The 17,463-nt window shown below is 45.5% G+C and overlaps 1 pseudogene; it reads right to left on the reverse strand.

Annotated features, from left to right (window-relative positions):
* Positions 8,925–9,871, reverse strand: LOC102190326 (annotated as a pseudogene).

Raw genomic sequence — 17,463 nt, forward strand, 5'->3', positions numbered from 1 at the left:
CCATTCTGACAGGTGTAAGTTGATATGTTGTTTTGATTTGCATTTCCCTGATGATTAGCAATGCTGAGCATTTTTCATGTGTTCAACATCTGATGAGCTACTGGCCATCTTCATGTGTCCTCTTTGGAAAAATGTCTATACAGATCTGCCTATTTAAAAAAAATTTTTAATGTATAAACTGTTTATATATGTTGGATATTAACCCTTTATTGGTTATATCATTTGCAAATATCTTCTCCCATTCAGTAGATTTTTTTTTTCCTTTGCAGCCACTTTTAAGGTTAATTAGGTCCTGTTTGTTTGTTTTTGCTTTTGTTTCCTTTGGTTTAGGAGATGGATTTTAAAACTTATGCAGTTTATGTCAAAGAGTGTTTTGCATATGTAATCCTCTAGTACTTTTATAATATTCGGTCTTCCATTTAGGTCTTAAATGCATTGTAAGTTTATTTTTGTATATAGTGTTACAGAGAATGTTCTGATTTCATTCTTTTACATGTACCTGCCCAGTTTTCCCAGCACCACTTACTGAAGAGACGGTCTTTTCTTCATTGTATATTCTTGCCTCCTCTGTCAGATTAATTGACCATAAGTATGTGGGTTTATTTCTGGGCTTTCTGTTCTCTTCCATTGATCTGTGTCCATTTTTTGGTGCCAGTATTATACTGTTTTGATGACTATAGCTTTGTAATATAGTCTGAAGTCAGGGAGTGTGATTCCTCCAGCTCTGTTCTTCTTTCTCGATTGTTTTGGCTATATGGGGCATTTTATGCTTCCATGGAATTATTAAAATTACTTGTTCTAGTTCTGTGAAAAATGCCACTGGTAATTTGATTGGGGTAGTATTGAATCTGTATTAGGTAGCATAGTCATTTTAACAATATTAATTCTGTAAGAGCATTTTTAAAAATTGAAGACTAGTTGACTTACAATGTCAGGGTATATTTTAACTTAGAATATTCAGACCTCAGAATTCCAGGCCAGAAGCGGGTGGCACATGGGAGAGCTGGCCCTCCCTCAGTGCTCCCTGCTCTGCAAGGCCCTCATGTGCACAGGTGTGCTCACCCCAGCACAACTCTCAGGTCTATCACACACACTTACAGCGCTACTCTTTAGAAGTTGCTGTTGTTCAGTCGCTAAGCTGTGTCTGACTCTTTGCAAATGTCTGAACTGCAGCATGCCAGGCTTCCCTTCACCATCTCCTGGAGCTTGCTCAAACTCATGTCCATTGAGTCGGTGATGCCATCCAACCATCTCATTCTCTGTCGTCCCCTTCTCTGCCTTCAGTCTTTCCCAGCAAGGATCTTTTCCAGTGAGTTGGCTCTGTGCATCAGGTGGCCAAAGTATTGGAGCTTCAGCATCAGTTCTTCCAATGAGGGTTGATTTTCTTTAGGATTGACTGGTTTGATTGCCTTGCCATCCAAGGGACTCTCAAGAATCTTATCTAGCACCACAATTTGAAAGTATCAATTCTTTAGCACTCAGCCTTCCTCATGGTCCACCTCTCACATCTGTACATGACTACTGGAAAAACCATAGCTTTGACTATACAGACCTTTGTCAGCAAAGTGATGTCTCTGCTTTTTAAAACGCTGTCTAGTTTTGTCATAGCTTTTCTTCCAAAGAGCAAGCGTCTTTTAATTTTGTGGCTCTAGTCACTGCGATAATTTTGGAGCCCAAGAATATAAAATCTGACACATTTTCCCCCATCTATTTGCCATGAAGTGATGGGGCTGGATGCCATTATCTTAGTTTTTTGAATGTTAAGTTTTCAACCAGCTTTTTCACCCTCCTCTTTCACCTTCATGAAGAGGCTCTTTAGTTCTTCACTTTCTGCCGTTAGAGTGGTATCATCTGCATATCTGAGGTTGTTGATATTTCTTCTTCAGTCTTGATTCCAGCTTGTGATTCGTCCAGCCCAGCATTTCGCATGATGTACTCTGTGTATAAGTTAAATAAGCAGGGTGACAATATACAGCCTTGACGTACTCCTGTCCCAATTTTGAACCAGTCTGCTGTTCCATGTCAAGTTCGAACTGTTGCTTCTTAACTTCCATACAGGTTTCTCAGGAGGCAGGTTAAGTGGTCTTATTCCCATCTCTTTAAGAATTTTGCACAGTTTGTTGCGATCTACACAGACCTAGGGGTGCACAGACTAGAGGCCGCTCTACCTTTAGGAATATGGTCCTGGACAAGAGGTCTACACAGCCCCGTGATGCAGGCTTTGTGCGTTTGGGCAGGAGACTTTGGGATCTCAGTTATCTGAGCCTGGCCTAGAAGGTGGGGGTAGTATAGGCTCTGGGTGGGCATGTCTCCTTGGTCCCATGAGTGAGGGGTATATGTAGGAGCGATGGAGAAGGGCCCATCAAAGTGAAAGGCCAGGGCAAAGGCCCCTCTTGGTTGGTTTTAAGGGAGATATTGACAGGGAAAATGGCATCAGATGTAGGAGCTGTTGGAAGGAACACTTATTCACCCATCCTTAGTTTTCCTTAGAAGAAAGAGAATTTCTGTTCCACTTGCTCGGAAGGAAAAGAATAGGAGGAATAATTTGGTATCTCTGCACTCCACATTTATTTCAGTGCAGTAATGACTTAAGGAACTAGACAAGTTCAGCCCTCCTTCTGCCTTTCCCCCCTTCCCTCTTCTTACTTTTCTGCCAAAAGAGAGGGTGTATTCTCTTCCCACCCCTACTCTCAATGGAGACACAAAAAGTCAAGGCCCAGGCTTGTCTGAGAGATAGCACGCCTCTCCCTAAAGGTATGGTGAGAATGGATCTGGTCTATAGTTCTAATCTTCTTGTCCAAGAGCTAAAATTCAGGAGAAATATCAGGAGGCCCAAATGTGATGACACATAGAAATAATAAAGTTGAGATTTTGATTTCCATCTGTCTGAGTCTAGCATCAGTCTCTCAATTAGTTTCAAAATCAGTTCAGAGAGGAGAAGGGAGAAATATTAGAGTCAGAATTCTTGGATTCAAGCCCTAGCTGTGTTCAGTGAGTTGTCTAGTGGGTTTTTTTAAAACCATGATGAATTTTTAACCAGGGCTGTGAATCAGAACCAACTAAAGAATTTTACAGAAAACAAAAATCCTAGATTCAAATCTTGGAGATTTAGATCCCCTAGGCCTGAGCAAATGTTGTTTTTTGTTGTTGTTGTTGTTTTTTTAAAGCTCCAAAGGTGATTCTGATACCTGTATTTGGAAATTGCTGAAGTATTACTAGTATTAGTAATTATCTACTGTTCTTGCCTGGAAAATCCCATGGACAGAGGGAGGAGCCTGGTAGGCTGCAGTCCATGGGGTTGCTAAGAGTCAGACACGACTGAGCGACTTCACTTTCACTTTTCACTTTCATGCACTGGAGAAGAAAATTGCAACCCACTCCAGTGTTCTTGCCTGGAGAGTCCCAGAGACAGGGCAGCCTGGTGGGCAGCCATCTCTGGAGTCCCACAGAGTCGAACACGACTGAAGTGACTTAGCAGCAGCAGCAGCAGCATTATTCATTTCTATAACAGTAAAATACATTTGGAACAAGTACAGTAAAATAAATATCAATGTCAATTGCTAACAGTCTCATTGATTAGACATCTAGTTCAGTTCAGTCGTGCCCAACTCTTTGCAACCCCATGGACTGCAGCACACCAGGCTTCCCTGTCCATCACCAACCCCCATTGTTTACCCAAACTCATGTCCATTGAGTCGGTGATGCCATCCAACCATCTCATCCTGTGTCTTCCCCTTCTCCTCCTGCCTTCAATCTTTCCCAGCATCAGGGTCTTTTCAAATGAGTCAGTTCTTTGCATCAGGTGGCCAAAGTATTGGAGTTTCAGCTTCAATATCAGTCCTTCCAATGAACACTGAGGACTGATCTCCTTTAGAATGGACTGGTTGGATCTCCTTGCAGTCCAAGGGACTCTCAAGAGTCTTCTCCAACACCACAGTTCAAAAGCATCAACTCTTTGGCTCTCAGTTTTCTTTATAGTCCAACTCTCATCCATACATGACTACTGGAAAAACCATAGCCTTAACTAGATGGACCTTTGTTGGCAAAGTATTGTCTCTGCTTTTTAATATGCTATCTAGGTTGGTCATAACTTTCCTTCCAAGGAGTAAGTGTCTTTTAATTTCATGGCTGCAGTCACCATCTGCAGTGATTTTGGAGCCCAAAAAAAGAAAGTCTGTCACTGTTTCCCCATCTATTTGCCATGAAGTAATGGGACCGGATGCCATTATCTTAGTTTTCTGAATGTTAAGTTTTAAGCCAACTTTTTCACTCTCCTTTTTCACTTTCATTAAAAGGCTCTTTAGTTCTTTATGGCTTTCTGCCATAAAAGTGGTATCATCTGCATATCTGAGGTTATTGATATTTCTCCCAACAGTCTTGATTCCAACTTGTGCTTCATCCAGCCCAGCATTTCTCATGAGGCGTGCTGCAATTCATGGGGTCGCAAAGAGTCAAACATGACTGAGCGACTGAACGGAACTGAACTCTGCATATAAGTTGAATAATCAGGGTGACGATATACAACGTTGACATACTCCTTTTCTTATTTGGAACCAGTCTGTTGTTCCATGTCCAGTTCTAATTGTTGCTTCCTGACCTGCATACAGATTTCTCAAGAGGCAGGTCAGGTGGTCTGGTATTCCCATCTCTTGAAGAAGTTTCCAGTTTGCTGTGATCTACACAGTTGAAGGTTTTGGCATAGTCAGTGTAGCAGAAATAGATGTTTTTCTGGAACTCTCTTGCTTTTTCCATGATCCAGCGGATGTTGGCAATTTGATCTCTGGTTTCTCTACCTTTTCTAAAACCAGCTTGAACATCTGGAAGTTCACAGTTCATGTATTGTTGAAGCCTGGCTTGGAGAATTTTGAGCACTACTTTACTAGCATGTGAGATGAGTGCAATTGTGCAGTAGTTTGAGAATTCTTTGGCATTGCCTTTTTTAGGGATTGGAATGAAAACGGACCTTTTCCAGTTCTGTGGCCACTGCTGAGTTTTCCAAATGTGCTGGCATATTGAGTACAGCACTTTCACAGCATCATCTTTTAGGATTTGGAATAGCTCAGCTGGAATTCTTTCACCTCCACTAGCTTTGTTTGTAGTGATGCTTTCTAAGGCCCACTTGACTTCACATTCCAGGATGTCTGGCTCTAGGTGAGTGATCACACCATTGTGATCATCTGTGTCATGAAGATCTATTTTTGTACAGTTCTTCTGTGTGTTCTTGCCACCTCTTCTTAATATCTTCTGCTTCTGTTAGGTCCCTCCCATTTCTGTCCTTTATTGAGCCCGTCTTTGCATGAAATGTTCCCTTGGTATCTCTAATTTTCTTGAAGAGATCACTGGTCTTTCCCATTCTGTTGTTTTCCTCTTTTTTTTTTTTTTTTCCCACTGATCATTGAGGAAGGCTTTCCAGAGAAACCCATATTTAAAAGAACTAAATATACTGGATAAGACATTTATTTAAAATTTTCTTTTTAGGGACCTCCCTGGTGGTCCAGTGGTTGAGACTCTGCATTTCTATTGCAAGGGGTGTGGGTTTGATCCCTGAGTTGGGGAACTAAGATCCCACATGCTATGCAGCATGGCCAAAAAAAGAAAGAAAATTTCCTTTTGAAGGGACAGCTGAATTGGTGGGAAAATAGGGAAATTCTTGCTGGTCATACAGCATGAATCAGGTCAATAAATGCTAAAGGTGCTGTGTGCCTGGAAAGTACTAATTCCTATGGGGTAAACTTGGGTATTAATGGGTGGAGCATGCGTGGAGACAGGAGGTAAAACCTAGGATCCATCAGAGTAAGGTTGGTTCAGGGATCCTCTGTATCCAGGACCATCCTCCATGAAAAGTGTAACAACTGCTACAATAAAACCCACTATATAAAGGAACATTGATGGGATACTTAACTATCTCAGACTTGACTCTGGGTTACGGGGGAAATGAAATATCCCTTCTCTAAAAATTCCCAACAGTAAGGCTGCTTTTATATTGATATTTATACCCTCTGTGTGGCCTAAAGATAGAAATTATATCTGGTCCACCCAGGTTGATGTGCCACCAGATACTAGATAGAATAAACCTCTTTGGAGGGCTCAGCTGGTACAGAATCCACCTGCAGTGTGGGAGACCTGGGTTTGACCCCTGGGTTGGGAAGATCCCCTGGAGAAGGGAAAGGCCACCCACTCCAATATTCTAGAGGCCTGGAGAATTCCATGGACTGCAAAGAGTCGAACATGACTGAGCGAGTTTCATTTTGAACACAGACCTCAATGCATTACTCCAATAAGGTTCTAAGGAATATGAATTCACAATAAAAACTCATAAATGCAGATTTGCAAATGATATATCTAATAAGGGGTTAATATCCAAAATACAACATCCCCCCCCAAAAAAAAATTCCAACACCATGAGCTACTCTTTCAAACGTATTGAGCAAAGGAAGCCAGACATGAAAAAAAATGCATGCTGCCCGTTTCCATATATATGAAGTTCAAAAGGTAGCTGAGATTATGATACTTCATGCACGCATGAGTGTCAAAACTTTAAAGGAACTCGAGGAAGTAATTAGCACAAAAGAGTGGACAGTGGTAATTCTTGTGGGTGCACAGGGTGATGGCTGGGAGGGTTATGAAGAGCTGGGGAGTTGGCAATATTATTAACTTAGGTCATGGTTAACATGGTTCTTTTGCCAAATCATTGAATTACCCACTTTTGTTCTATCCTTTTTCTGAATGTGTGTTAGTTCATAGTAAAAAGCTTTGAAATATTAGAAACTATAGTTTCTATGCTGAATGTGAATCTGAGTGTCCACTTTCCCCTCCGGAACTTTGCACTTTTCTACTTCTTTGCCTTTTCCTTCCTGTTAAGGAGACTTGATTTCCTTTTCCTTGCAAATCATAAAATTGACTTCTGAGAAAGCATGCTTCTTTTTGAGGTGAAATTTAGCATCACAAGCCCAAACTTAACCCCATATAACTTTAACTCTCCATCCACTCACTCCAGCCTATCAAACACCTTAAAACATTTTACAGCTCTCAGGTGGTTTTTCCCTAACACTAAAATGTGGATAATTTGACAGTACACTCTAAATTCTCTGTTTTTCTTTTGTTTAACACAGTTTACATGCTGTGCTTTCCACAGTGCTGTCTGGATCAACAGCGGGGAACTAACCTGAGGGACCCTGACCAACTTTGACTCACTGATGGAGTGTGACCATCTTGGTGAGCAAAGCCAGCTTCTCACATTTCTTCTTGAAAAACATGGTGTTGACATGTTTAATATCCTGTGGCATTTCCTCTGGGTTCTATAGTCTGATGGAAAAAGCCCCTGTTGATGTCTATAATGGCCAAGTTGTATAGCAAGACCTTGAGACCCTCCACTCTACAGCTCTGGGAGGGGTAGCCATTTCCCTTGAAGTTGTAATAGGAATCCCGATGGTCATATTTGGCAGGATCCCCATGCTACCACTTGCAGGGAGAGCATTTATGTGTGGCTAGATGGTTTCACAAATTAAGGTGAAATCTCACCCATAAGTTCATAGGGAATAATAAAACCTAACATGCTACCAAAACAGAAAGAAAAAGATAACCCTAAGATTTGAAGCTTTTCTGGAAGAATTCCAAAAGTACTTATTTTGAAGGAATTTCTCAGGGTCAACCCTAAATAAACTGGTGACCTACAGATCAAAGACACGATTTTACTTGCCATCTCCTGACCCAGCCAATCCTACGGTCCTCCGTTACATGCAGAAAAACCCTCCCTGTCTTTCCTTTCTTTCTCTAAGAATCATAAATCAGCCCTAACAACATTTGGTTTCTCATCTTCAGGAATGTGGCTGGTACCTTTAAGTGAAGGAAGCCATCCTAGGAAGGGGTATGAACCAGACCAGACAGAAGGAAGAGTATCTTATTTCATCTGCACAGAACAGAAGAGTCCTTTCCCAGCACCTGTGTGAGTCTGGCTTGACTGAAAGCAGACTGGCTGGGCTTCGTCATAAGGACAGAGTCACAGCTAGCAGTGGAGAGAGGCTCACTGAGGTGAGGGGGACCACTTGCCCTGCTCTAAGACTCTTCTTACAGTAGGGTTCCAGCTTGCAAAAATGGCAGAAAAGTGATTGACACAGAGTTATTTACCCTTGACTGTGCCATTCCTCCAAAAGACATTGCTTCCCACACTGATCCCAAGTGCTGTAGGTTCATTTGGAATAAAATTATTAAAACGTGATTGTATGGCAGAAATCTACACAATATCATAAAGCAATTATCCTTCAATTAAAAATAAAAGACTTGATACAATAAATAAATAAATATTCTTTAAAAAGAAGCTAGAGAAGAATTTTTTTTAAATGAACCCTAAAAAGAAAATTCTGAGTTTCCCATAACTTTAGCGTGTGCTCGGAAGTTGGTGAGGTATAGACAGCTCCATGTCACTTCACTGATTAGGTAATATAAGTCTTACAAGCAGACTTTCTCCCTTGCTGGCTTTGATACAATAGGCCTGCATGTGGGAGAGATCCAGGTGGTCAAGGACCGAGGGTGGCCTCTGGTCTTGTAAAAAGCCAGGCCCTGAAGGAAGCAAGGACGTGAGGTGGCCCTTCAGTCCAACAGCCTTCAAGAAACTGAATACTGCCAACAACACTTGCTCTTGGAAGCAGGTCCTTCCTCAGCTGAGCCTTCAGATGAAACCCAGGTGTCGGCTGATGCCTTGATATCAGTTTGGTGAGAGACCCTGAAGTACAGGACCTGGCTCAGCTAGCCCTGGACGCCTGTCTCACAAAAACTGAGATGATAAATGTGGGCTTTAAGTTGCTAGGTTTATCCTAGGCGTCTGTTAAATAGCAATAGATGATGGCTGCAGTAGACTCCACCTGTCAACCTCCTTTCCATACATGAATTTTTTTTTAAATGGACAAGTTACTTAATTAGGTTCTCTGCAAGAAGTTCAGAACACTACTTTGTGAGGATAAATTCCATTTGTGAGAGCAAACACAGAGCGGAGGTCGCCCTGGAGCTGAGGGACAGCTTTGATTCTTTGCAGAATTTGTGAGTCCCCAGCTTTCTGATCAACTTTGTGCTGCTCTGTGCTCTCTCTCTCTCTCTGTGTCAAAGATCTCAGCCTCCTGGTGTCTGGGTTTACACAGCTTCTTCTTGAAGTAAGCATCAGTGAGATGTTCTGGGATTTTCACGCCACTGATACCAATTTTGGTGGAGGTAGCAATGACAAATTTCTGGTGTGTTCTACGCAGAGGAACTCGATTGAGGGACAAAGGCCCAGTCACAAGTAGCAAGCCACGGCCCAGCTGCTTCAGGAAAATGATCTTCTTGCCTCTGGCGCCCAGTGAGGATGATCAAAATGGTCCCGTGCGTGCTGGGGGCAGCAGCTTCCTCACATGCTTACTAAAGGGGTTTTTTTTTCCTGTGACTCAACAGCTTCCAAGGCACGTCTTCAGTAGGGTAATACCTAGGCATTTTGCAAAGTTTGACCACGCAGGTACCACTGTTCTTGTTGCCACCTACTGGTTTTGTGACAGTAGCAAGAATCCTAACGTTTTTCTTTTCGACCTTGGCTTTAGCTGTTGAATACTTCCTCGTGTACAAGGCCTTTCTGGAGTACATAGCTGATTGGGAGTATCTGCCAATTCCTCTGACCAGGACAGGGTTTCAGCTGCAGTGGGGCGTCCCCTTCTTAACCTTCTTCACCTTTTTATCCTTGTCGCCAGCATCAGCCTTCTTGGCTTCAGGTTTTTTCTCCTTAATATCTGGCTTCTCAGCCTTTTCACCTGCCATCTTGCAAGATGGGAAAGAGCCATACATGAATCTTTAATATTCACTAATAATTACAAAGTAGATCTTCTTTGGAAAACCTTTCCACTGCTACTTCTAAGATCGTAGACTGACACACACATGAAGCTCAGTGTGTTCTCGCTGTCTCATACTATGCTGGAATCATCTCCTTAGAGAGTTGTATGTGGACTAACATAGTGTAAGGTAAACATCACCCAGCCTCTACGGTCTAAAATGTGGCTCTAGTTATGTCATCCCCCCACGTAAAGACCTTCCATAGTTCTCCGTGAAATACAGACTCCTGGTGTGGCATTTGTAATGTGACCCAAACCACCTTTCCAGGCTTTTTCCCCATTACACCACTCCCTGCCCTGCCTCCCCATGTATGTCTTCTCTCCTGCCCCCGGTGGCACGCTGCCCTCCCCTCACCATCTCCTGTCTGCCAGGGGAAAGCCCACCTCTTCCATGGGGTGTCTCCCTGATCCCACAAACACCCCACCCCACCCCAAGCTCTGTCTCCCACTTTCTGCCCCCACACAGCTTCTGGCCTTGCTTGGAAACCTGTCCTGTGCTGACCTTCTTCTGGCTTGAGCTCTGCCTCTTCTCTGATTCTGCCTTCTCTCTCCCACATGAGACCAGATGCTCCCCAAGGGGAGAGACTGCCCATCACTCTCCGTGTAGCCCTTCGCACACGTGCAACACCACCTCAGGCTCAGGGAGGAGGGCTTACTGGTGTTTGCGGAACTGAATGTAATGAAGGGCAGATCCCTATGGGGGTGCAGACGTCCAGAGGGTGGTGAGAAAGTTTCTACTAAAGAAGTACCCTATGGCCAGAGGAGTTTGGAAAGCAAGGTGTGTCCTGCCCCTCAGGAAGTATCCCCATGGATATTAGATGATTCAAGTTTCTAAGAAGTGCTGCAGTGCAGAAATGGGCACCCCAACGTCGAGCTCTGGTTGTGTGTCATGCTGGGATTTGGGCAGGAGAACTGGAAGCAGCCTAGTCATGTGTCTACAACACCGCTGCCCATTTGAATCTCAGCTCACAGTGGGTGCAATGTGTTGGCTTTTCTCATGGTCAGGCTGTGTTTATCTAGCTAACTAGTCATTCATTCCCCTGGTTTATTCACAGGCGATTCCAGAATGGTTTAAATTCATGATGCTCTGAAGGGATTCTCAACTCCTGAAAATACACAAATGCTACTGTTAGGAACGAAGCTAGTCACACTGTGTTCAAACTGTGTTTGATAAGTAGTTTGACCTGACCCGGTCCTCCTTGGATTATCTGTTCAAAGTTCCAGAGACTGTATTTAAAGATTTCAGATGTTAGAGACTCACCTTTTCACCCACCTTTGCCAGAGTCAACCCGACTTAATGGATGTTTAATAAGCATTTCCTGTGTGTCAGGCATCATGCTAGGCGCTGAGGGTACAAAACTCAGTAATAAATAGTTCTTACCCTGAAGGATATATAGCGTGACTCAGAACACGACAGATTCTCCTCCTCCAATTCTGTGAGTGCTGAAATCCTGATATGCACAGGGTCACAAGCAAGAGTGGAGGAGGAGACACAGTCTAGAGAAGGTAGTTAAAAGATGCCAAAAGGTTACTCTGGGAATAAAGGTGGAGAAAACAAGTCTGATTCAACAGACTTGTTTTTTTAACACTCACCCTCTGCCAACAACTCTGTCTGCCAGGTCCTAAGGGTTCTAAGATGAATGAGACACACTCCCTTCCGTCCAGGACCTTAACTGGGGGTGGTGGGGGCAGAGGTCAGGTGACGCTCATAATGGGGGTCAGGTGAGGGGCTGATTAATGGGCACATGCAATCCAAGGACCGTGTGACGAATTGCCGGTAGAGGAACCTTCCATTTTCATTTAGGCAATCATTTCTTGCCTCTTTTCTCTTTTAAAAAGAGTTAACATCATTCCTCTCAGTGTCTTGAGCCCTTAAACCTGAAGACCTAATAGCTGTGAGCTTCAGAATTTCCATCTGGTCTCTGATACCCCCCACCTTAAATCTCCTCCTCATCCTCTCTCTCCTCATGCTTGGCTTTCATGAAGGGCAGTTGCAGGGAAGGAAAAGGAGGGGGGCTTGCCTCCCTTCGTGGTCTTGATGACACCGCACCTGGGATTCATTCTAGACAACCTACAGTAAAGCAACAGTGGTAACTAAATCTGGAACACGTGTCCAGGGCTGCAGTTGGGGGTACTTTTGAGTCTGTTGCTTAGTTATTGTGTGTCCCTGGGCCCATTTCCTAAGTTCCATTGCGTGTTTATGTCATCTCTAAAATGGGGTAAAAAGTACACTTCATGGGGCGTGCACGGATGGTATTCTGTGCTGAGCACAGAGTCTTCATGAAGGCTCTGTTGGGTGCTTAATTAATGCTAATTCTCTCCCTCATTTGCCTTAAAGCAGGGAATCACATGTATTCAGAGTGTATTAAGAAGAACGGTTAACTTTCAGCTCAGGAACTCAGACATCAGGACCATTGATTGTAGCTTTGAAGGGTGGATTTTTCTACAGTGACCGTGGTTACAGGCAGGCTGTTCCCTTTTCCTGGTAAGCACAAGAGTTATCCCGCTTCTGTTGGAATTGAGACAATTTGGCCATTTTATCTGTATCTAAAACAGGTGATGTGGAAACTTTTGTTCTGTTCTTGGAGAATTCCACCATCTCATTTTTCTCCAGGTTACCTTGAGACAGCCAGAGGAGATGGTAGTTTATGTTGGCACACAGGATTGAGAGAGAACATAAAATTGGGTGGGACACATCTTAGTGACGGATGGAGATGTGAATAGTTTTGGCTTACGCATCAGTTTTCTTTTGCTATTGTTCTCAGGCCAAGGAAGCACCAGTTACTTTAGGTCTTTCCTGGAGTAATTAATTCACCTGGAATGCCTTCATCCCCTCCCTTCCTTTCATCCTGTCCCCATGACTTATTTCTCTGTATTCAGATAATACTTACTTTTTTTGAGAGCGAGAAGGAAGTTTTGGGGTTTATGTATACAAGAGAAGGAAGCGGTACATGTACAAAAAGGAGCTGCTAAGTCACTTCAGTCGTGTCCGACTCTGTGCGACCCCATAGAAGGCAGCCCACCAGGCTCCCCCGTCCCTGGGATTCTCTAGGCAAGAACACTGGAGTGGGTTGCCATTGCCTTCTCCAGTGCGTGAAAGGGAAAAGAGAAAGTGAAGTCGCTCAGTCATGTCCAACTCAGCGACCCTGTGGGCTACAGCCTACCAGGCTCCTCCATCCATGGGAGTTTCCAGGCAAGAACACGGGAGTGGGTTGTCATTTCCTTCTCCAATGCAGGAAAGTGAAAAGTGAAAGTGAAGTCACTCAGCCGTGTCCGACTCTCAGCGACCCCATGGACTGCAGCCTACCAGGCTCCTCCATCCATGGGATTTTCCAGGCAAGAGTACTGGAGTGGGGTGCCATTGCCTTCTCCAGTACAAAAAGGAGGGGGCCCCCTTATTCCCTTCAGGGGCTGAGGGACTGAGTGGCTGGGCAGGAGGCAGTCAAGACGGGCAGGCCTGCCCCCATTCCTTGTCTGAGTGGGAAGCATCTGGCCTTATGGCTTTCAGTACAGGGAGAGGGGGACTCCAGGAGAAGAGAGAATGGATTCAGGGGAGGCCTGCAGGGGAAGCAGCAGAACTGAAATGAGGGGTGGGTTTGGGGGCTTGTGGGTGGCACCTAAAGAAGCACAGATCAGCAGGGACCCACACAGAGGAAACCCGGGGGTGAAGATGCGGCCGGCAAGGGTCTGCTCCTCTCACAGCTCTGTGGGTCTGACCCCCTTCTGGATCGTTTTAGTTACAATTTGTTACGAGCTTCTATCTTGGGGAAGCGTCCAGTGGGTCAGGCCCTGTCCTGGAGCCGGTTGTTGCTGTTCCGTCACTCAGTCGTGTCTGACTCTTAGCGACCCCGTGGACTGCAGCACGCCAGGCTTCCCTGTCCTTCACCATCTCCCGGAGTTTGCCCAAACTCACGTCCATTGAGTTGGTGATGCCATCCCACCATCTCATTCTCTGGAACTGGGGATATGAACAAAACTGGGACGTGATCCCAGCTCCTGAAGTGCGGCAGCCGGCTCCCCAGTCAAATCAGTCACCCCGGAACTTCGGAGCGTTTCTGACTCAGCAGACAGGGCAGGGCTGCCACCTAGTGAATGGAGAATGAGCAGGAGGTCAGGGCCCCTTTCCTGCAGGCCCCAGCGCTAAGGGCCGCATGTAAGAAGAGGCAAAATAAGTAAACAGTGATGTGCTGGCGCAGCCCAGCTTACAGGAATCAGTTGCGCGCATTTCTTGACCCTTGACGTGCGGTGACATCACAATGATACTTTGAAGTCAGCCGTGAAGGCATTATTTACACCATGGAAATCGGTAAATGTAAAAGTAACTGGTGTTTCCCTTTCTAGAAAGCCAGTTGTTACCTGTGTGTGTGTAATGTTCCCATTTAATTTAATCTTCACAATAAACTCAGATTTCATGCATGGAATAATACTTTATAGCTTTCAAGTCATTTTAAATATGTTACTCTCCATATAATCCCAGGAGAGTAGGTAGGGCAGGAGCATTATCTCCATTTTAAAGAGACGGTGGCTCTGAGAGGCCACACAGCCAGGAGGGCCAAACCTGACATGGAGTCCACGTTAGATTCCTGACTGCTCTCCCTGCTCTGGCTGGCACTGCCCAGCGTTTAGAGCATTCAGAGTCTGGTTCTGAGTCAGTGTCCTGACCACAGGGGCCGGGGGTACCAGACCTGACGCTGTTCTCAGATATCTGATAACAGGAAGCATCCCAGCGCTGGTAGGCACTGCCAACCCTGCAGGGTGACCAGTGGCCTTCCTTTATTTTTGTACATGGTGCCGCCTTCTGCTAGGTTCAGGGCCTAAGCAGGCAGGCGGACAGGGGCCTCCAGTCCGGGGGTGTTATATTTTGAAGGGAATGTCGTGTTGTGCCAGGGAAGCCTGCCCATGGCTGGCATGGAAAGAAGAGAATCTGGAAGTTTAAAAAACCTGCTCCGTTCAGGTCTTGGCCGAGGCCATGGGAATTTCCAGAGTTCACTTTTTCTAACTGAGGTAGCTGTGAGTATACTGTGCTAGTGGGAAGCCTAGAGATTTATGTCACCATGGAAAAATCCCCAGTAGAGAGGGAGCTAGTTCTGAACTGGTGAAAACAGTGGCAGATTCAACCGGCTCCTCAGGTACTGCCTGCTGTGGAAACAGAATGTGTCCTGAGGAAGAAAAAGTCCTAATTCCTAGGGCTTCACTCTGCACACTTCTGGTTTTGTGGATGCCTACCTGGTCCCTACTGTGAAAAACAACTGAGTGAAAAGCTGGTTACGTCATGGAAAAATCACAGTGCGAGACCTTTTCAAGACAGAATTCTTTCTGTCCGGTGTTTGGGCACCTGGGGTTGTTCCACTCGCGTGAGCAGACACTCTGGGTCGCCACACGCTTCTCAGCTTGGCTCTCACTTGCTGACTGTGACTGGAAGTTCCACAGAGGGTGTCAGATGCCACTTCCCTTTTATGTCCTGATAGTCCTGTCTGAGGGATGGACTTCTGGGTGGCCCTGGATGTTAAACTTGGAAGGGTCATGATTCATATTGCTATGGGCATGAGAGGGCTTCCAGGCTGCAGAGTTCTCAAATGGACAGGCCCAGCATGGCCTGCGGGTAGCTGACCCCTTCACCAGGTGCCTCCCACAGCCCCCGTGCCCCCTGCCACCCCCAGGGCTTGGCTCCACGGTGAAAATGTGTTTTCTTTGGAATCCATAAACGTGAGGGTGCCCGGGACGTGTTCCAGACCTCCGGGGTCAGCAGCAGTCCCAGCAGTGTCTGTAGAGTACCCCCTCAGGCTGAGGCTGTTGATAGGGGTTCTGGGACTCAGCCCTCTCCGGTGGGCCCAGCCAAGGAACCGGTCTCGGGAGCTCTGGTGCTGGGCAGAGCGATGTAGATGGAACCAGAATTTCAGACTCGGGATGTGAGGGGAGACTGGAGGCAGCTTGTGTAAACAAAAGAGGCAGCTGCAGGAAGGGGCAAGAGAAAGCAGAGTCACTGGTCAATGCGCATTGTGGTTCCTAGCTGCACTGGTCTTACTTGGAATGTTAGGAATGCAGTCGCAGACCCCACCCCACCTGCCTGACTCAGAGCCTGTGTGTTAACAAGAGCCCAGGGCATTCCCATGCAGTTCCAGCTTGAGCAGCTCAGCTCTGCATGAAGCCGGGCCTTTGCCAGCCCCCCATGACTCTATCTGCTGACCAAGATGAGGTTCAGGGCACATGCAGGCGCCAGTATTTATTATACTCTAAAGACATTCACGGTAGAGTTCAGTGAGGGAGATCTCTTCTCTCTCACACACACAGGCAAGTATATTGTATCATTAAAAACCCAGACTCAGAAGAGATTTCAGTTGCGTGCTTGACTTTGTCACCTGATCTTTGTGGAACCTTCACCAAGTCCCTGACTGCTCTGAACATGTTCCCATATCTCTAAAAAGGGGCTGCTGGGCCCTCGCAGGTAGCAAGCAATAACGTGTTGGCGTGCTTCACGTGTTGACTCACCGAATCCTCTGGACAGCCCCTCCAATGGCCACCATTATTGCCCGCGTTCTGCAGGGAGGGCCTGGAGGCAGAGTGCTGACCAACTTGCTAGAGGTCACACAGCTTGTGGGTGGTAGAGCGGCTTCGGCATCTGGGCAGTCTGGCTCCGGAGTGCCCACCTGCGTGTGCCTCATGCTGGGACACAGTGGAATGCCCGGTAGACTTGTGCAGATTACGTGGCCTGATGGGTGTAAACCACATAGCCTAATACCAGCACAATACCAGCACCCTTGGTGAGTTATTACTTGTATCATTATCCTTCCATAGGTGAAGCGTGGGAAGGATATGCCTCAATAGGTGTGAATAGTGATTTCTCTAAGATAAGGGAATTCTGGGTGTCTTTGCTTTTTATTTGAATTTTCCCGATATAAACATGCTCTAGCTTTTGTCATGAGAACTAAGAAATTTTCATTTTTAAAAAACCCTCTTGATTTGCTTATGTGACTCATTGTCAGCATGAGGGAAAGAAGGGTAGAAACCTTTCAGAGCCTGAGCCAAACTCCTGCCTGTGGAAGCACAGAGGACACTGCAAAGGGAGCCCACCCCTCATCTTCCCACCCTCAAGAGGCGCAGAGCCTGCCACTTGCAGCCGGACTTAAGAAACTCTTCAGTTTGCATTTTAGCATCTTCCCCACCCCAGGGACCAGCACTGTGGAGAGGGTGGGGGGGACCTCCCTGTGCCTCCTTGGTTCCACTGCATCCAACATGAACACCCTTGACAATAAGGCTTTCAATGCCTAAAGTAAGGGCAGAAGAATGTACCATGTTAGAAACTCAAGGTTAATGACTTTCTAAGTGTGGAAAATTTTCCTCCAAAGTGTTTCCACCTACAGAAAACTCACATAATAAATGATGAAGTTTCCTAGACCTTGGCAGGAGCAGTAGCAGAGGTCAGAGTGAGGAAGGAGAAGGAATTCTCAATTCCCAGGGCTCGGCATCCCACACCGTCTTCCCGGCTACTGTGCTGCCTATGGTCTCACACCCGTCCCACCCAAGGGCTCCTTAGATAAATAATCCAAGTGGGAAATCAATGTATTACTTTTTTAAAACAGTCATTGAGAAAGTCCTTAAAATAAACTGCATT

The sequence above is a fragment of the Capra hircus genome, chromosome 11, assembly GCF_001704415.2.
Source record: "Capra hircus breed San Clemente chromosome 11, ASM170441v1, whole genome shotgun sequence".
Classification (NCBI taxonomy): Eukaryota; Metazoa; Chordata; class Mammalia; order Artiodactyla; family Bovidae; genus Capra; species Capra hircus.